The following is a 22,294-nucleotide window of genomic DNA, read 5'->3' as shown; positions in this document are numbered from 1 at the left end:
AGAGGGACTAATGGCAAAGATTTCATTCAATTGTCATGAGTGATCTGTTTTGATAATGTAAATTTATGACTTGGCCACCACGTAATACCAGAACCAGCTACACCTACAGAAGATGTACACAGAAGAAGAAGGTCATCATTTCTTCATTTCATATGCTCTTGGCCACAAGCTGCTGTGACCACATGACCACTGTGGCAACAGTATGATTAAAGAAATTTGAACTTTAACCTGCACTAGTGATCACTAGGGCCAATGCTCATTTATCACCTTTCATCATCAAGTTTACCTTCACAAACACAGTAAAATGTCCTGATAAACAGCCTGTATGGAGATGTGAACAATGAACATTCATTTGAATATGCAAATATATTTTTAGATGTGATGAAGTGAAGAAATGTAATATCTTACAGTACTATGGATGGCATGTAGTACAAGTGGCATTACATGTCTTACAGTTCTTTTATTTATTTATGGTTGCAGGTTACTAAAAGAATGGCTGTGTGATGGCCCGTCAATGTGTCAGCATACAGTAATTCAGTAGTTTACATGGAGGTGAATCCAGGCTGAAATAAGAAAAACATAAAAGATGCCTTTGCTGGAGGAGCTGGGAAAATCCACGGTGATGGCTCCGATTCAAAGGTGCCAACACTTTCATTGAACGCCTGCCAGATTGATTAGAGATGTACAAGGACCAGGGCCAAGTGCTACAACCCTCCCAGGCAAAAATACAAAAGGAAGAACAGCACATTATGTGCACAGAGAGATATAAAAACAAACACCAAATTCCTAAAATGCCACATATGTATTTACGAAGTATATGCCAAAACTATAACATATGGTCAATCAAACACGAGTAGGTACATGCAAACTGTAACATAACCACCATGGACCGACTGACTGATTGGCAGGTTGTGAACCCTGATGCATTGTTTATTTTTTAGTTACACAAGATAGACAGATAGATAGTCAATATAAAGTCTCCATGGGAGATAAACACAAATGTTCATATGTGTGTGTGTGTGTGTAAAACTTGTTATAATAGGTTTAAAACTAAATAATAATAATAATAAAAATCAAGGACTTAATTTACAAAAAAAACAAACCGGTACTTCAATCATGTGATAATGTACAGACGCTGATTTTGATGTCCAACATCATTATAGCAATCACATTCAGAAATTTCGTGGAGAATCCCTTAAAGGACACGCACGCCCCGATGAAGTAACATTGAGACATTTAAACTTATGTGTTTCATCTAATCCTGAATAAGAGCCTAAAGACAAATCTGCTGTACATCTCACATCTTCTCTGCTGGACCCTGTGGTAAATTGCTCCCTGATTTTCTGCCTCACGGCACATTCACACTTAAAGGACCCCATGGGACCTGGGACACGTGTGTGTGTGTGTGTGTGTGTGCGTGTGCGTGTGTGTGTGAGCTAATCTGCAGGACAATAGGGGCCCTGTCCCCACCACACATACACAAATTAGGGCTAGAGGCCTCACAGCTGAGCTGCTTACTGACAATGGAAACTGGAGGTGTGTGTGTGTGCACACATTGCCTCCTGCCAACGCACATGTCAAACACAAAGCCATCCAACTGTCCGCAAGGCCCAAGGGAGGAGGGTTGGCAGAGAGGGAGGGATTGATATATGGATAGAGGCGGAGAACAGAAGTGCAGAAGAAAGGAAATGGAGGGAATGGGGTCTAAAAACGAGCAGCCCGTACATAGTAGTAATTCTAGATGGTACAATTACTGTGTACAGATGGCAGAGAGAAAGAGCGACAGGAGCACAGCCAGTTTGGATAAGGTAAAAGTGAAAGAGGGATGAGGGGAGGACATGCTAACTTAATTTGTTTTCAAGCTGGTCTTTTCACATATGGTCCACAATAAACACAGACATTTATATTCCTGTACTTCTGAGAATAGATTCTGACCTAAATCCGCTTGTACTTTGCACTATTGGTGCTCCTCTTGCTTCTACTTATTATGCTAAGCTAAGCTAAGCTAACAGGCGTCTGGCTGTAGCTTCATATTTAAGGTTCAGACCTGAGTGGTATCGACCAGGGACAGTGGCAGATGGGGAGGCTGCACCTGTCCAGCGGTAACGCAGGCGACCTCAGGGAGGACAGAAACCTCCTGGGGAGCAAAAGGGCAATAGCTCTCTTGATCTTTATTTACCATATGAATGCAGACTGTGAAAGCAGGTCCTCACAATTCTTCTGACTTTGTGCGTTTTAGAGAGGAGGTGTAAGAAAAGTGGCGGCCAAGTGTTCATAGTGGTGTTCCTTTTTTTTTAAAAATCCTTTGATCTTCGGCTCTTCATGTCGTTGTGACTAAATCGATTCCACTGTAACTACTATGATATCGACAGACAGTGGCATGTGGACATTTATTTGCATAATCCTCACTTTAAGCTATTACCTGACCTTTGTTCCAATCATACTGTAAACCTAAGCCCTTCTTAAGCTTGAACTCACCAAACTCTAGTCTTTATATTGAACCCGACTCCTCAGCCTGTAATGGCCTGTTAAAGGAACAATGAGTAGTAAAATGTCTGCATGAGGGTTGTCCTCATTCTTCTGTGCCTGTGAGACATTCATAAGAAAAGAAGAAAACCAACGTTTCAGCCATCATACTGTGCAAACACAAAAGAAAGCAACACAAACACAGACACACACACACACACAGTGTCCATTCCTTCCCTCACACACATCGATACAGATACTAGCCGTGTGACTACAGCAGGTAGGCATTAATTCAGCCTGGCTGCACAATCAATGATGGTAAATGGAGGCAGCAGGGGACACACACAGCGATCTGCTGTTTTCATTTCCCTCTCCCCCTCTCTCTCCCCATTAAAACACAGCCTCTGCAGGTCTTGCTTCATTATAGGAAAACCTTTATTTCTGAGTCACAGTCTCATTTTGTGAAGCACAACGCAATTTTCTCTCTCTGTCAGGCTCCTCAGTTGCGATATCACTGTTGGACTGTTTTATCAAAGTTTGCAGGTCACACTTAACCGGCTTTGGTAACCCAGCAAGTTTTAAACAAACTGTCTTACCATTTCTGTCAAGTCAAACTTCTCAGAAAAACTCCACGACAATAAGAGCCCTGAGATCATATGATATAATTTAAAGCAGCATTTTCTGTTTACACTACATCAGGACTTCCATATTTATCTATTTTAGTTTTTCTCTGTCTTTAGTGCTTTGATGTCATCTTAGTCTGTGTAACTAATGTTTCAAAAGTATTTCAGGTGAGTTTATGTCTCACCCTCACTCTTCTGTAACTACCTCTCCCTTACTTTTCTCCTCTCTCTTCTCTTCCCTCCTCTTCTGCCCTACGGCCCTTCATCTATACACTCTCCTCCCTTTCTTTCTCTTTACCTCTACCTCCACATCTGCCAATCGCAGAAACCCCCTCGCTGTTCTTCTCCTCCCACCTTTTTTTTCCACAGCCAATCCTCCTCTTTTTATACTCTCTCTTACTCCTTTCTTCTGTGCCCTCCCTCCAGCCTTTACTCCAACATCTGCTGGTCTGCGCCTGTCACTGCTGACCCCTCGTTGCTACGTGCCAAGTCCTCCTCTCAGTGTCCCACAGAGACCTTGGCTCATTAACACACACACAGACGGATTGGCTTGTGATAGGTGGCAGTTTCCCTCCCGCAGAGAGCGAGAAAAGCACACAAACTCAACCTCTGATTGCAGACTCTCATTACATCGTTGTATCATTTGTCAATTAAATGTCTTATAAAGGCCATATCCTTGGGACTGGACAACATGTGCAGAGAATCTCAACAGATTTAAGGTCTTCACTCAAGCAGCTGATTATATTATAGGTACAGGCACACCAGTACAGACACTGGCATCTGAGCTTGGCTAAAAACATACAAGCTTAATGTGGAGTGTGTAAGATTCTGAATGGATAAATAATATAACCTAAAGGAATACATTACTATTGGTGTATGTTCTACATATGCATTTATAGTGTCAGAATTAATGTTTTGCCTTAAATAAATAAACTATTTTTTTTCCTCCCATGCCACACTAACAACTAAACACAAGTCAAAGTGTTGTTCAGCAAAGTTGAGAAAAACCAGCCAAAAGTGAATATACAGCTCTGTCATTAGTGTTCATCCAAGCTTTAATAAGCTCACAGGAAACTGTTTTAATGTGACAGGCTGTCATGCTGCCATCAACTCATGTCACAGGTGTTGAGCTCCGCCCACCAGCCCGTTTGCATCTCCATCTCAGAAAGGAAAAAGCTCCTTCATACCACCTTTATGTGTTTCATTTAATTATGTGACAGTCAACACAGCATTAAAAGCAAATAGAAAAAGCAATACACTGTGCTGTTACTTTACAGTACTTATATTCATTTAAAATCTTTCATAGCTTAAAAATTCCCCAGGTAGTAAGAAAGTTTGTGCTGTTCAGGAAAATAAATGGATCAGACACTGTTTGCCAATAAGAGCTGACAGGTTAAGATGTCAATTTCTGCATCAGTAGCACTAGAGTAGAGTTGATAAATCTCTTTTACTGGCCAAACTGCAAGGCCAGTAGACATAAGTGTCACCTAAACTGCATTGTAAATCCAGCTTGTGCTCAGGCTTCAACACTAAGAATGTGACTGCCATATTGTAAAGTACATTGCAATATACAGTATATTGCAGCTCACACCACAGATGGGAAAAAAGTGTCCACAACAAACTTCTAACACAGAGCTGTCTCTCAAGGCGTTTTACCAACTATTTTACTTGTTTCTTTATGGCTTGTGCCTTTCTAGACTAGTTTTTACTGTCAATACAATGCACAAATATGGAGACGTCATATAGTGTAAAATCGGTTCTTCTTTCACTTCACATAAAGGTCCAAAAACTCCAAAGATGCTATAGGAAAAAGGATCTTTCGCTCTGACATATCCAGTATCGCCTCCTCAGACTAGGGGAGTGCCAGTAACATCTGTCAGTATTTGTCTCTGTGCCTCAGGCTCACGCATTCACCATAACAACTGCACATGGATATAGCTAATGTGAAATCTCTGTAAAATATGCGCACCAGTCATTTTTCTGCTGAATCGACCGTGGTTTCGAAATGGTGAATCACGACTCCAAAACAAGTAACCAAGTCACAGTCATGTGGACAGATAGAGAAAAAAGAGACAGAGGTAATCAATGGGGACACAGATGCAATATCTACACACACAGTCGTATTTCTAACTTTGTGAGGACACTCCTTCACACAATGCATTCCCTAGACCCTAACCCTAACCTTAACCACCACAACTAAATGGTTAACCTCAACCCTTACCCTGATTCTAACCTAAACCTAAGTCTAACCTTTACCCTTTACCCTAAGTCTTAACCCTTAAACAGGATCCTGAAAATGTGAGGACCAGCCAAATGTCCAAACTTACCCTATTGTGAAAATATCCTCATTTGGATAGAATAAAGCTCAAAATTGTCCTCACAAAGGTGGAAATACAAGTACATATATATAAATATATATACACACACACACAATCAGGCAAAGGGAACGATGAGCAGACTTGAGAGTACGTTCTTCACTATCACAGTGCCTTACCTAATCTACAAGGACACATCTTTATTCAGTATGTGAATGTCCAGCCCAAGGCAAAGGTAAAAGGTCAGTCACATGCACAGGCTACAGAGGTGACATTCATCAATAATCCAGACCAGATACTGAGTTATCACAACTGCACTCAGCATATGTACACGTGTGAGTACTCCTGTGTACTTACACAACACAAACATGTTCAGTTTCCAAACTGCATTTTTGTGTTGTTCAGTCAGGAACTGTACAGCAGTGGGTCTTAAAACCTGCCTGTAATAGTGGCATTAAAGCTACCTTATTTTCCATTTACTGCATGTCACAGTGACACAGCCACCATACTGACTCTCTCGTCTACAGAGAGGTCTTTTTTTTTTCCTCCTGAACGATGTCATGTGTTGTTTCCATGTCCATCACCTGCTGGGTCCATGTTTCTGTATAACTTAGCAAAACAGTGTAGCCATGTAATAACAAAATATAATTTGTGACAGTGATTGAACACCTGCAGGATCTCTCATCCAGTGGAAGTGAACCGAACAGCTGAAAACTATTTATCATGATTATGTGGTATAAAACCACAAAACACACAAAAAAAAAAGGAACGGCTGACAATTAAAGTCATTAAAAACAAATGGCCAACTGTGGCAGATGTTTCTGATTTGAAATTTAAAAATGTGCATTTTAACATTTACAGCAGAGAAAATACAAAGTGACTCATTTTTACTAAACAACTAATCGTATTTTAACAAGGATTAAATTACAAATATTGAATAATAAAATATAATAGAGATAATATGAAAAAACAATGTGCATGTTTATGACCATTAACTTACAGATACACAGGTTGTTCAATAGGTCTATGGCTTTTTGCCGCCACACTTCTTTTTGTGTTTATGTACGCATGCACACGTGCAGTACAGAGCAGAGTGACAGCAGCCACACTGACAGCCACAAGCAGCAGGTCGAGTGGAGGCAGGAGCTGTTGGGTTAAAAAGATTCAAGATGCTCCGAGTAGAGCAGAGTGGTATCGAGCAGCATTGCGGTCAACACAGCAGCGCAGCCATCAACTTAGCAGCTTATAGCAGCTCCCTTTCCTTCAGCAGACTGGGCACGAGCACCAGGCTGTTACTGTAATCTGCTTTACTTTGGGATTAGCAGCTCTCAGCAGGTCTCACTCCCTGTCCGTCTCTTGTCTTGACCTCTCCAGCACTCTCCCTCATGCTGTGTCTCATTCACAGACTCCTGCTTCAATGCTTTAACTAGTAATGACAGTGAAGCAGACACAAGAAACGAGAAATGAGTAAAACCTGATGCAGCAAAGAGCTTAATACATTCAAACAGCTTCTCCGCTCTGGTGAGGGGAAAGGTCAAACTGATGAATATCTCCTTCTGAAAACAAAAGACCTCGGCTCATTATACACCAACCCCACTGAAAACACCCTTATATGCCAGACAATCTAAAGTTGCCATGACAACTACAGAAGTACAGAGGAGGCATACGCATGCTGAGACAGACAGGGATGGAGGCGACAGATTTCTGTAGGATGTAGGCCTACACCGAGGATGTCTCCACAGGGCACGTGAGAATAAGAGGACGATGTGGACAGCTAAATATAGGAACAGAATAATGAGCTTCTTATCATCTGCACCATCGTTTCCATATCTCCTCTGATTTCCTCATCGCTCCATCCGTCATTTTTCCTGTCCTCCTTCCCTGTTGATATGCCAAAATATTTCCCTTGGGCCACTCTTCTGTATGAAAGAGATATATTACACCAGGAATTTTCAATTATGTGATGGCAAGTCCCCCCCCCCTCTCCCCAACAAAATCTCTCTACCGGTACTGGGAGAAACAGAATACTCCACTTTGTCAAATCAGGGCTCCTGGTAACAAGTGAATCAGTACAGATGTCAAACATAGAACTGTGCTTTGACTCGCTAATTGGGACTGTCTTTGCACTTCTATATCAGTCTTACAGTACATCAAACCTCAAAGCACAGATAAATGTAAAATGTGGCAGCAACAGCGATTTTTACTGCTAGGAATTAGACTTTTTCAAGTGAAAAAGATGGTGTGTCAAACCCACTGCCAACGACAGACAATCACACAAACCTGGAAAAACACAGAACAATTCATATTGGGGTGCAAGTAATTTGTCTCACTACTGAATAGTATTTTGACTTTTTTTCTTGATTGACCTTTGTTTATAAAATGTCGGAAAGTGGTAGAAACGATCCAATTTCATAAAACACAAGGCAATTCTCATAAAATTGCTTCGTCTGTCTGTCCAACAATCACCCAAATATTTCCAATTTATTACCATATAAAACCGAGATATGCAGCAAGCATTATTCCACATTTGAGAGGAACCAACAAATAACTGGCATTATCATTTGAAAAACAACTACTACTAAGTTGTCAAAGTAGCTGCTAATTAATTTTCTTCTTTTTTCAGCTCTTGCTGTCTCCATATCTTTTCTTTAATTTTACACACACACACACACACACACACACACACACACACACACACACACACACACACACACACACACACACACACACACACACACAGCAAGTCAGACACAGACCGTTTCACAGCCACCTCCTGTTTCTTTGACTAATTCAAGACAGTCGGTCAGATCTCTTACAGGTGCAGATAAACTAGCCTGGAGTCTACAGCTCTGAGGCAAACCGGTGCTGTTCTTATCGCACCGCACAGCGTGTTCCCACAAACTGTCGACATGTGTCATTTGAATACAACCACCTGTTGGTTTCCAAACAAGGGGCTGTGAAAAGGAAGATGACGAACAGCTGGCTCACATATGTCTCTGAATGGCAGTCTGTCTTCGCTGTACTTGTTTCATATCCTGCATCTGAGCGGTAATCCAAAAACAACCTCATTTATCATCTACTGGCCGATTCTGATTGTCAGTGTACACAATCATCTGTCCTGACCATCACACACACACACACACGCACGCACGCGCACACGCACGCACACACACACACACACAGACTTCACTCAGTAAACTCAGTGATGCAGTGCATTTTCTAGACCCTTAACCTAAACGACAAAAATGTGCTAACTTGTGCTAAAATGTCCTCACTCCAATAGAATTATGCTCGAAACAGTCCTCACAATGCTAGAAATACAGGTACACACACACACACACATTGGATTTCACTCTTCACAGGAACTTTACGGGGACTAATCCTAATTATCTTTTCAAAATTCAGTCATTTGCATGGTGAGGACCAGGATGTGGTGTCAATGAGGAAGTAGAGTCCCCACAGTCTGAATGTGCAAACAGGTCTTGGTCCCCACATATTGACTAAAACCACACACACCTGCGTCTGACCCAGACTTCCATCTCTTGCCATTGCTTTTTACCAATCTCTCCCTCCCTCTCATATACTGTGCAAACACTCCCCTAGTCATCCTTCTACTCATTCACACACATCTGCTTCACCCAGTGCTCATCATCTCTTGTAATCCCCCACAGTTGGTAGGATATTTTTCCCCTCTTCTCTCATTTCTCTTTGCTCCTGTCTTGCACCGACACAAACTGTGTTTCACAGAGTCATTTCAGCAGAAAAACACAAATTGCTGACTGCATGACATAGTGCTTCTTTTCTGTGTATCCTGTAAGAGCTCCAGTATATTATATTGTTAAATTGAGTTTGGTGTGGACTCAAAGGCTATCCGGTGCATAGCTGGGTGCAAATACCACACTGGAGGTCTCTCTGCTATGTCAGAAAGAGAATTAGGATGAGATGACGCTGGAAGTCCAAAACAAAGACAATACAATCTCCGGCTGTCACGGCTAATAATACAGGAGGATGAGCAACATTTAGAAACAATTCTAGTAACATTTTTACAGAAACAAAAAAAGCAGACAAGGAAATTGTATGTTCATTCCCTACACCAAACAATGAGATGGCATTGAGAGAGATTTCCCTTCTTTAGCAATAGAGGAGGAGATGCAGCTGTGCCAGCTGTTAGATCAACCCAAACAAGTGACCACTTTCATTAAAATAAATCTACTGCTAATCTACTGCTGTTTGCAAATCGTTCCATTAAATTAAGTTTAAAACATGTATTGCAAACACTGCATTTATAAGTATTGTGTATTGTAAATATTGACCATGCTTCTGGCTTGAACAAATGGTATCTGCAGGGTCTGTACATGCTAAACTTGAGCCCAATAGATAAGTCATCCTATGTCAATTTATTGACCAGCAATAGCTTAAAGATATATAAGAATCAGTTTATGTTGGCCTATACATAACAAATTGTAGTACAGAAACGTTACAGATACTTGAGATGGTTAAGAAATATCGCTGCAATTATTTTCTTTGCCCACCAGAGTGCACTGTGCCTGTCAGTACATTATTTGGTAATCATAAAAACTTTAAGCGATCCTAATAGAAAAAAATGCGATAATTCCATGTTGTATTTGCTCTATAATAATTATTAGCTAATAGTTAATATGTATAGGTGCTGATCAGCTGCTATCTGTTGATGTGTGTTTTTGTGTTGGCACTATGGCACTTTTCAAATCACTGATTTGCCTTTTCACATTTTGGTTCCGTCTCACTGCTCTCATCAACAACTCGCCACTTTAGTCGAGCACAAGCTGAAAAGCACACAGGCAAAGTTAGTGAGTAGCCAGTGAACATACTGCCCCATTTAGCAGGTACAGAGCCAGACAGTTCCTCAGGAGTTGGTGGAGCCCCAAAACAAAGCCCAAAGATAGAATGGACTCATATTCCCAAGCTGGAAACACACATGATGACCAGAACAACAATGTTCCTCTGCATCTGCTGGATATGTAAATAGCCAGGTGTTTGAAGTTTATCATGACATGTTATGTCAGGTGAGGATAGATAATATATCAATAGTGGCCCCCAGGAAGCCAAGAAATAAGATATTTCATGTTCAGTGAGTCAGTGGATGCAACGTTATAATAAATTAGGCCATTACTTACCATGATCTTTTTCAAATTTATCTGAAAGGTGCAGGCAACAATATATGCAGTTAAGTTTAGCATGACCAGAAAAGTGAATGCATGGCATGACTAAAAATAAGCTCTGCAATGTAGAGAACAACAGTCTTGATAGGTGCATTAAAGGAGTTTAGGTAAGATGACAGATGAAACTGATTAATCTTTGTCTCACTAGCTATGAAAAAAAATAAAACTACAAGTAGGCCACGGGGGGAGAAAAAAAAAAACGAGAAACTAATCACACAATGTCCACATGAAACTGATGTTTTGACTGGAGTCCTGCACACGCTGCTGCAATCAGAGCCCACTGCAGGGCTTGTTTTCCCACTGCACTGCCTGCGAGAACACGAAAATTTCCATTTCCTTTGAATTGTACTGCTGGCTTAATTTGCTCTCTGTGAGAGTGAGATAGAGATGGGGGTGGATATTCAACTGGTTCACATTGTTATTATAGAAACTACTTTCCCCTCTGCAGGTTCACAAATATCCATCAGCTCAAGTTTTAAAATTGAGCATAAGGGCAAAAACTCTCCATACTACTCAAAATAACAAAACATCTGAAACTTTCTGATACAGACGTGTCTAACAGACTGCGTGCTAACCTGGAAGGGTTTATACATTTCAACCTTCAGTTCATAGACAACATACAGAAATACATTATATCATCCACCTTTTCCTGCTTTTCACTGTCCACCAAATATATACAAATACATATTCATAAACGCACAGCCGCTGAATTACATTACAAGCCCTTATTCCAGTGCCACTGACTAGTGTTGTCTGATGAATATTATGTGATTAAGTGATTACTAAGTGCTAACCAATTCTCTCCATCTCACACACACACACACACACACACACACACACACACACACACACACACAGAGCGGGCTCCACTCCTCTCAGACTGGTGACACCCCTCATCAAACTGTGGTGGGTTATAAGTGGCGCTGACATGTGTGTGTTTGTGTCTCAGAGTGTCTGCCTGTGTTTATAATCACACCCGTGTCACTGTCTGTGCTGCAGCAGCGTGCCTCTACAGCTGCTGGTGGTGGTCTGGCTTCTGCTCAGAGGCCTGTGAAGTGGCCCGATGAAAGCTCATACATGGGCGGCTGTGGGATGAGCCTGAACTCCTGTCATGACCACAGCACTTTAATGGCTGGATGATAGAACAGACCGGTCTGTGGCAAATATTCAACACTCCTCAGTCACGCTGCAACTGAAATGAGTTTGTCTTACATGTTTAAATACGGCCATGGGAAAATGGATATTCCACATTTTGAGCCATATCAGCCCTTCCACACAGTAATGTGCTCACTTTGTTTATTTTTATTCTCTTCTTCAGTCTTCATGTCCATTCTTCCTTTCTTCTTTTGTTTTAGTTTGGTTTAGTCACAGTTCAGTCATAGCTTTCTTTGATAAAATTAACCCAGTTCCTTTCATTATTTTCAAAAAGCGTTGACAGCATCATTCCAGCAGGAACTGATGTACGGACAAAATTAAAACACAAAGTGGAGGAAAAACTGACCATAACCAATAATATACAATGAGTCGGACTATTGGAACTACTACAACAGTCCAGGCTATTAATCACATGTTGAAGACAACACACACCAGATAACACCCTGAGGCCAGATACTTCCCACTACTCTGTACTCCACAGATACAAATGCATCATAAATAAGCGTCAACCCGAGAATGCAGCAGATCTGGGACAAATTAAAGGGAAAAATGTGGATAAATGAGTGAGGAAATATAACACATGCAGATGTTTCCACGCAGCCTCACTGATACTGATGACTCATATGCTGTGGCCTTCACAATCTACAAACCACCGCCCAACTGAACACCTATGGGAGAAAATAACAACACGTTGGACAGTGCTCACAGCTGCTGTCATCAAATCCCTAAATGAGGGAGCCCAGAGATGTGGAGAATCTATGCCAAAGCAAACTAAAGCTTTTTTTAAAATCACATTTATTATGATATATGTCAGTTAGTCCAATAACTGGTCACCCATCTGAACATTCATGTAATTCACTGATCCTGTATCTGTTAGGTTTCCTCGGACATCACTGTAGTAAGCAGTAGTGTGAATAGCCTAAGGGCCCATTTTAAACTCTTGATCTCAGTATGATGAATTCATCAAATGCTGCACATATATCCAGCAATGAATCATTTAGATTACTATGCTCATCTCGATTCTAGGACTACGCTTTGTGTTGAAATTCTCCATCCTCGCTTCTTGCTTTCACAGAGACATCACATCTGCAGTGACACACTGTATTCCCTCTTCTCTTCTCCTCTACGCTGTTTAGGTCTCTCATATTTCTCCCACATTTCTTTACACCTCTCTTCTCACCAGTCACCTCCATCCACCACCAGTCTCACTGTCTGAAATGACTCATTACAATACAAGCCTCCTTTAAAATGCTAACCTCCTTTCATCCCACCTCCCCGTCTCTCTCCTTTGTTTCCTTCTCATCTTCTTTTCACCTGTTTTTTTTCTCTCACTCTCCTCCTTGCTCGCTTTTTCCTCTCACCCCCAGCACATCCTGTCTTCCTATCTCATCCAGCTTTTCTTCCTCAGTCTTTCTCTCTTGCTCCTTTTCCGCCCCCTTTGCTTCCTGCCTCCGTTTGGCCCTAATTAAGTTTTTGTGTCTTTGCACAGAAGTTTGTTCATGCATCCTCTCCTTCCTCTCGAGCTTTTTCCAACGAAAAATTCTCCCCCCCTTCTGTTTGTCCATCACAATCAATGAGTCACATTTCTGTTCATCCTTGCCCTGACTTCGCATGACGTCAAAGACGAAAACATCCAGGCTGCTAGATACAAACACACAGCGTCCCCTTGACTATCCGTCCGGCTTGCATCCATCATTAGCTCTCAATTAAACAACAGGGAGGCACAACCATCTGTGCTATTATCATCTCCCTAGTGTGTGTGTGTGTGTGTGTGTGTGTGTGTGTGTGTGTGTGTGTGTGTGCGTGCGTGCACGGTCATTTTTCTACTACTTACACCTTAGTTTAAGCTTATATTACCATTTTTCCAAACTGGGAGCTTTTGATCATTTTCTGACCTTCCTCCCTCATTTTAAGTGTGTGTGTGAAGAGTGCGTGGAGGCCTATCTCCATAATTAGGGCAGACCAGCCACACATGGGTCTCCCCTGACACTTCCCCTCCAAGATCTAAATATTCATGAGACTCTAAACGCTTTCATGAGCTCTGTAATTATGGCCAGAAAATAGACACAGACAGACAAAGTGAGAACGGAGAAGAGGGTGGGAGGCAGAGAAGGAAATGCCCTCACATTTTTTTATAAAAACACAATCACAAAGTATTAGCAGATAATATCAACACTGTCATGCAGTTCCACCAACCAAGCCACAGAAAGAGTATTTCAAGAGACATATAACCTGCTGACAAAGGATTTAACAGCTTTCTGCATAACTTTTCTTGCCGAACATACTTTCAATAACTTTTTTTCATTTAAAAGTTCTTGCATTCGCTACATCAATAGTTACTTAATTCGATGTGCACAGTTGACTTTGAGGATGACTATTCAAGCAGACAAGCTGATATACAAATTATTACACAAAGTGAATTTAAATGTGCTGTTGCGCTAATAATATAGGTGGATGGAAATATGGACCGTAGTGAAGCATTAAGAAGACATTTCCCACAGCAGCTGTGGATAAATGTTTCTTAGCCATAACAGTACTCAGAATCAAAAACCAATCATCAGTTTTGGCAGAACTTATTTTTGTGATGACTTCAGAAAACAGATTCCCTAAATTCCCATTGCGCATTGCGCCAGGAGTATCTGCTAAGTGGAGCTCGGCGAATACCCATAAATTTGGCCTGTGCAGATATGTTTGGTAAAAGCTGTTTACCAGATGCTTTAGTAAGTGCTCCACTAAAAAAAAAAAAAATTTACCCCAAGCTATCATGCCACTAATTCCTCTTGCAGATATCTAATGTGTTAAGTCATTGTATTGTACTGGATTGGAAAGTAATCAGAGAAATATATTGTTCCAATGTAAAATCCTGACTGTACACATCAGTCCAATGATGATTATTATTTTAAGGCTGCAACAGGTTTGAACCCGGGCCTTTCTGTGTGCAGTTGCCATCCCTGCATGGGTTTTCTCTTGGTACTCCTCCTTCCTCCAACAGCCCAAACACATGTAGTTTGGGGTTTGGATAATAGGTGACTCTAAATTGCCGATAGGTGTGAATATGAGTGTGTAAGCCCTGTGATAGACTGCCGATCTGTTCAGGGTGGACCCCACCTGCACTGGAAAAACTGCAGAGTCTGCAGCAACTGAGAGGGCTGTGCCCATGTTCTATAAAGTAACTTGGATCTTTTCTCCAAGTAGGTGCAGTCAGACAATTATCCATTTACAGCAGCTGATATATGTCTGAAATAGCACAAACTCACCAGAAAGCTAACCACACTACTGTTTAACTGAACCCCACCACCACAGCTGATGACTGAAATAGGTAGTTATGTGTAGGGCAATGATAACAAAAAACAGAACAACATTATTAGCAATACAGACAGCGTTTAGTTTGAGATTCTGAATCGACAGTGGCCCAATAAAGTTGAGACTGCCCATAAACAACAATCCCAGCCAGCTGGCAGGCGACTCAAAAACTGCAGTATAACATGATCACATAACACATACTTCATATTGTCTGGTAGCCCTGATACTAAAAAAAAAAAATAAAATGTCATTTCTGTTATTAATCAATATTAATATTATCACATATACATTTTTGGTTATAGTTTTTAGCCCAGATGTTATGTTACTTTAAAAAAAAAAAAGGTTCTGCCTGTGTTTCCCACAAGTGTAACAGTGCTGAGTTCATTCCCTTTAAAACTTGAGGACAAATCTAATATCACAGCTAACATAGCCAATATGATATGAGCTAACCAGGCCTCAGAGTGCTGTCTGGTCTATTTTTGGCTTTATAAAGTAAATAGCTGGAGCAGGCAGCAAGGATTCCTGTTACAAAAACACTCAGAGAAGATACTTGAGAACACATCAAGGCTTTCAGAGAAGCATCTGGAAAAAAAAATTGTAACCCTATTTGGTAAAACAAAACAAAACAAAAAAAAACATACATTCAGTGAATAAACCCTGAAAGTTTTCTGTGTAATTATCTGAGGTTTTTCTCCCTAGTCTAAATGATGGCATGCCCACTTTACATTCCAGGATGAGTCAATTGATTTTACCCAACTGGAAAAGACATCAGAGGCAGACTGCGGCACATGGCCGCTGATTCAGAGCTGACTGACCCAGCACCAACACATGATGACGCTGCACTGAAACACACGGGGAAGAGAACAGAAACACTTCAATGCTGTGGACAAACACACAGACACACACACCCACAAACACCGAGACGACAGATGAGAAAAATCACGACACAGACACTGCCATCATTTATATGGAAATGAGCACCACTGTCCTCCACGCACTCTGCAGGAACAGAAAGGCGGAGCAAACTTCCCCTCACATCAGACGCGGTGTCAGACAAGGTGATTGAGAACGACAGGAAACTAAACGATACCTGACAAGACAGGACGCAACGAGGTGAAATAATCTTAGATGAGTGGGCGAGTGGAGATCAGCTGAAACCAAGGCCTATTTGTTGCAAAACTAAAGTTTCATCTAACTCTCCCAGTTATCTTGCAGAGGGTCCAGCTCTCCTACTGCTTTGTCGGGCTGCATTCCCTGAGAGGAGGACTCCGATTAACAACCTGCTGCTGCAATCATTCCTGACCAAGCTGACACACGTAACGCAGGATGACACCAAGGCGACAAGCAGCATCAACCTCACTCTGATATCCTGATGAGCAAGCGAAAAAACACAAGGAAGGGAAAGGAGAAAAGTTGCACATAGTGACAAGTTTTCAGGAACATGTAACACTCTGAATTCATCTCTGCCAGTCACTGTGCTGACAGGCACCAGGAGGATATTACCCTGCCTATATTACTGTAAAGTGCACTGTTGCTTGAGTTATCCTGTCATTGTAATGGTCTCTGTGAGTCACCGGTGCATCAGCAGGGACAACACACACACACACACGCGCACGCACGCACGCACACACGCACGCACGCACGCACGCACGCACGCACACACACACACACACACACACACACACACACACACACACACACACACACACACACACACACACACACACACACACACACACACACACACAGGTTGTACAGTGCATTTAGACACTAAGCACCAGTCAAGGGCTGGAGAACACATAGTCTTCCTGTTTGTTTCTCTCTGCAGCACCTGATTTCAAAGAGCAGCAGTGCATCAGTGCTGTTTTCCCTGAGTGACGTCCATGCATTTGTGTGTGTGTATGTCTGTGCCCATGAGTGTGTTTTTGTGCATTTTTGTAAGCTCAGCAGTCTATCACAGACTTCACAGAAGGCTGCTGAATATAAAACTATTCCCACTCCATCTGCCAGCGTAAGATCCATATATTTACGGGGTTGTCAATGGACAGAAAGATCTAAATGACAATGGTGAACCACACAGAAAGACAGACATTAGACTGGCAGATAAGACAATTAACTGGGGGACTAGATATTTGTATCATTTAATAGTCGAGTCACAGCAGGTCAGCTAAACATGCCAAAAGGGAAATTCGTCCACAGACAACATTTATGGAGTATGAAGTTACTAATTTGTACAAGAGAAAAGACTTAACAGTTATTTGGTTTTATTGTGAGCTCCTTCCTATTTACTATACAGTTGTAACAGATTACTATGGCTTTTGAGAAGGCATACTAGAAAATGAAAAGGAAATTATTAGCAAATTCCAGATCTATAAAATGAATCATTGTCACTGGATGAAATGTTTTTCAGATTTGATGCTTGTCTTAGTTATATCAAAGTAAAATGAGCTGAGTTTGAGCTTTTGAAGAATAAAGTCAGTGTCACTATCTGCTTTGGAAAACTGTGATGTGATATTTTCACTTTGACAGACAAAATGATTAACAATGATAAATGAAAATATTTGTGAGTTGCGGTGTTAAATACACACACAGATCAAACTCATTTCAAATGACTAATTTAACATTTGCCTCATACCCACCAAACTGAGACTGTCACCATTAGAAACCTGACACTCAAGCCTGCGCCTTGATTTCGACTAATTTGAGGCTTCACAGGTTCTGATCTTTGAGTCTGTTTCCTGTAAGCGCTTGCTTCCTGTGGCACTCTGCTGTGGCACACAACAAACACAGTGGGTGAGGAGGGGGAGGAAAAAGTAATTAAAAAATAAGGATGGCTGATGAAAACCAGCACTAACTGACTACACAATGTTGTGGGTCTTGTCACCAAATCGCTTTGTGCGTCTATGATGACACACTGGGCACTGACCAAAGTGCAGATGAGCAGTAGCCTCTTCCTGGCAAGTGGCAAGAAACTAAAATCCAATTAAAAATGATTTCCTGTGATGAAGATGCTGATTAATTGATACACTGAGCCAACTGCTCGCCCAGAGTGGTCTGCGAATTGCCCGAAAAAAAAAAAAAATCACCCATCTCCGCATCACTGCATTTTAAACGCTCTGACATCACTGGAGCCTTTCTGCACAGGGATTACACCAACATGCTTCATGCTGAACTTCTACTATCTCAATTTAAGGATTTTTACCACTCCATACATAATGCCAGGCACTATCTGTTCGGTTTAAGTAGCAGTGACAGGGTGTGATAAGACACAGCTGAGTTAAAAACCCTTATCTGGCCTACGAGCTGAATCCCATCTGCTCCTCTGCTCACACTGACTCATAACGCCGCTTATTAGTCCCTCTAGAGGGATAAAGCAGAGAAAGGGAGGGGTTTTTTTTTTTAAATGGGAGGGGGGGGAAGCAGGCAATAAAGACAGAAAGGAAACAGATTAGGAGGCAGAAAACTGAACAAGCAAAAGGAGAGAGAAAAATGCCATGGATGTACAATAGACCAGAAAAGGCATAATTTTCCACAGAAAATGTTAAGTACACTCACTTATGCTGAAAACTGCAGGTGTAATCAGCTAAAAATGTTTTTTTTATTACTTGCAGTGTCGTATGAAGTGTATTTATAGAAAGCATTACGAATTTTGATTTCAAAGTAAATCCCCATAAGCAGCTGAACTCTCAGTTTGTCATATACTAAGAGATAAATGCAGTTAAAATATAAGTTCAAGCATGCACAATGGAGAGAATTAAAGTTCCATCTCATGTTGAAGAGTCTGAGATACTGCGAGTGCTCTCAAAGAACCTGAAGTGTCCGTTGGTGTGGAAGCAGTGACGGCAGCTGAAATGTCAGTCGAGGAGATTTGAGCTGTCGGATGAAATAATAAAAATTAAGAGTGGGTTGATATGTGGAGGTCGAAGACAGCTGTAATTTCTATCGAAGCTTCAGTGTCAGAGATCTGAAAGACGCTGAGCTGTCAGCAAGTTCAAGAAAGAAGATGCAGAACAAGGGTGAGGACAGGAGACAAAACACTGCAGAGGAAGACAGGTGGAGAGGATGCATGAGACATACATGCTATGGGAGAACCACTGGGGTATGACAACAAGAAAAACTGCAGGTCAACACCGGGGCAAGTGGCGTGGAAGCAGCAGAAGAAGAAGAGATGGAAGAAGGGAAGCTGGTGAGCAGCCTGGCCTCCCATGGGGACCAGCTGGTCAGATCCAGCAGACAGATAAATGACCCCCTGTCACTGTCACAATGCATCGCCTCTCTATCCCTCCGTCTCTGTCCCCAATGAACACCCCTTCCCTTATCTCGACAGGTCATCCATCAACCCACAGACTCCACCCACCACCAATCCCCCCACACACACACACTTTTTTGCCCTTTTCTGGTTAGTAAACTACATGACCACATGACTACATTGACCCCTCTTCTTCGTGCCACCATTCATCTTGCTATTCAGATCCTCCTCTTGTCTCTTTCTCGGACTCTTCTCCCTGCTCATCATTTGCACTCCACCTCTACCTGCTCTTCTTTCCTCTCCTCCCCTCCCTGTTCTCACCATCTGCTCTCAATTTTCCACGTCCTTGTCATCTTACTCATCTTACCTGTGTAAAAAAAAAAAACCAAGACACAGCCACAGAGAGGATTGATGGCTCTCACTCGCTCCAGAAAAGACATAGCAATCCAGGTCAACTATTTACACCATCACCTTTCCATCTCCATAACACCTCCTGTGGCATTTATATTAGGAAATAAAGCATATTCCGGTTTCTCCAAACAGCCAGTGACGATAATTAGAAATTGATCATTTTGAATCAATGAAATCTGCTGTATTATATACAATTACAGTCTTTGACAGTGTAAGTTGTATAACTCATTGTCTTCCAGTCTGGGGGTCAGGACAAATATTAGTCAATCAAGAGAAAATTGATCTATGATTGACACATCATATGAATCATGTTTTAAGAAAGAAAAATCCAAGCAAACTTCTCAAATGTTGAAATTTCTGGTTTTAAATTGATTCATGCTGCTGTCATTTAATCTTTTATTGTGAAATACCTGCTAGTTCTATCACTTTGGGGTCTGAGAGTGAAACATCAGTCTTTGGTTTATTTTAGATTAGATTAGATTCGTTTTTGGTTGAGCTACTCACAAACTAGCAGGCAACGACTAGTTCAAATACAGATCTTAGTTATTCCTAAGAAACTGAATGGACATTGGTCATTACTCTCATATTCAAAGTATTCACAATACAGAGATGTAGTCAACTTTTCCATCCCATTGTGCGACACGGTAAGATCAGGTGTGACCCAGAGAGGCTACCCTGTTTAAATGAACACACACACACACACACACACACACACACACACACACAAGCTATACACGCAAATCCAGGTAACACTACACTCGGTGTGTCTGATGAAGGCTGTGAGAACTTCGGTTTACAAGAATAATACGAGAAACTAAAAGTAATCACGGGGAAGTCGTTGATCTCGGCGTGAACTGTAACTTTATACGCTCGATCAATGGTTGAAAATGTACCGGAGACACTTTTTGAGGCGAAGACTCTACTGCTCCAAATCCTGCGGGCAACTCATCCGGTGCCAACAGAGAAACACTCACCGAGCACAAACTCAGCCCGTGTCCAAACGGGACTCTTCTCCGAGGATTTCTCTACGAAGTAAGAAGAGCCGAGGTCTGTCGTCTCCTCTGCCGATGACAACAATGTTATTCCAGCGATGTTACATGTGTTCGGGCGACGGAGCGACGGCTTCTTTGTTGCAGCAACGAGCAGCCCCGCAGCTCCAGTGTCCGTTTACTCCGCACAGCGAGCGCTGATTGGTCCGTTCCACCACAACACACGTTCTACTCTAACGCTATTGGCTCAGACTCTCATGGTGCATTCACAGGCTGCACGTCAGTTTCGATTTATATTTTAGAGCAGTAGGAAGTTGATTCCAGCTCTGCTACTACCATGTGAAATGAAATGACACCTTAGCTGACAGGGCTTACCGCTGTTGCTACTAGGTTTACTTTTATTAAAGATAATAACTTTTAATGCTAATGACATTTTCTTATGTTTTTGACCAGCTCCTAGTCTAAAATACATGTGGCTGGAAACATGCTTCCAATTCTAAAATGTAAACCATGTTAATACCAAACATTATAAATGCCAAAATTTTATTTGGCAGAGAGCAGTCCCATAATATTATACTGCACATGTTCAAAAACAGCATTAAGCCATATTTGGGTGAACCTAAATACTTTCTATGCCTTTAATTTAGAATATCACTTATTGTTTATCTATAATTGGTAAACAAACTCTTATTGGCTAAAGAAATCTTCCTTGGCACTCACATGGGCAACTGCTCAACTTACTGGAACATATTATCAGTGGTGCCACCATGTGGTCAGATACAAAGCTTTAAAAGTCCCTATGTTTAGAGTTAGAAATATAATTTCATTTCTGCATCATTGAGCTGAGTATTTTTCCGGGGAGCGTTTAGCTGTCACTGCATTTTCTTCAGGAAATGCTTATTCTATTTCTTTAACTGATTTTATCGTCTAAAACTGACACTGAGTTTCAACCTCTTCCGGTGCTTGAACCTCAGCTAAATCTTCAACGGCTTTTGCCACTTTCACCTTAGCTGACAGTGACATTTCAGCTTCATTCAGTGCTTATGTAACTGTATTTCATTGCCTCTCCATCTTTAACTTGTGTCATTATTTCAATTATTTCAGTGGCAAATGTCCAGCAGCAGGCACGTTATTTCTTTCAGAAAATGTCACACTTGATTGTGTTGTGTCGCTGCCACATTGTCCAGGCTGTTCCTGAGAAAAACATTTTTGAAATCTCTAGGAGGCAGCTAAATAAACATATATATATAATGTTATTTTTATATTGACTTTATTATAACTATTAGGATTTGGGTTTTTTTTTAAACTCTCATCAATAAGCTATTATTACTTGTAGAATGCCAGATCGCACTTGAATCTATCTTTGTGTCAATCTCGGATTGTGTTTTGCAAAAAATTCAAATTCAGCTGATAAATAGAGGAGGTCAGTTGAGATACACAGCCACAAAAGTAATACACTCATCGGCTGTAAAAGGGTATTTTATTTAATTAAACCAGATCAAGGCCTACTTAATTTCCATTGAGCTGTAATGGGGTAGTGTGTATGTGTATATGTGTGGTGTTTGATCAATCCTAATAACTG

At 41.3% G+C, this 22,294-nt stretch overlaps 1 protein-coding gene across 1 annotated transcript in view; it reads right to left on the bottom strand.

Annotated features, from left to right (window-relative positions):
* The window catches only part of LOC113133999 (SPRY domain-containing SOCS box protein 4-like), a 67,990-nt gene extending 47,101 nt beyond the window's left edge, over positions 1-20,889 (bottom strand). The window contains exon 1 of the mRNA XM_026313126.1: positions 20,698-20,889. The gene's annotated coding sequence lies outside the window, so the exon portion shown is untranslated. The remainder of the gene's footprint in view (positions 1-20,697) is intronic.
* Between the last annotated feature and the right edge of the window lie 1,405 nt (positions 20,890-22,294).

This window comes from Mastacembelus armatus, chromosome 17 (genome assembly GCF_900324485.2).
Source record: "Mastacembelus armatus chromosome 17, fMasArm1.2, whole genome shotgun sequence".
Classification (NCBI taxonomy): domain Eukaryota; kingdom Metazoa; phylum Chordata; class Actinopteri; order Synbranchiformes; family Mastacembelidae; genus Mastacembelus; species Mastacembelus armatus.
This window is presented reverse-complemented; position numbering and strand designations above follow the sequence as displayed.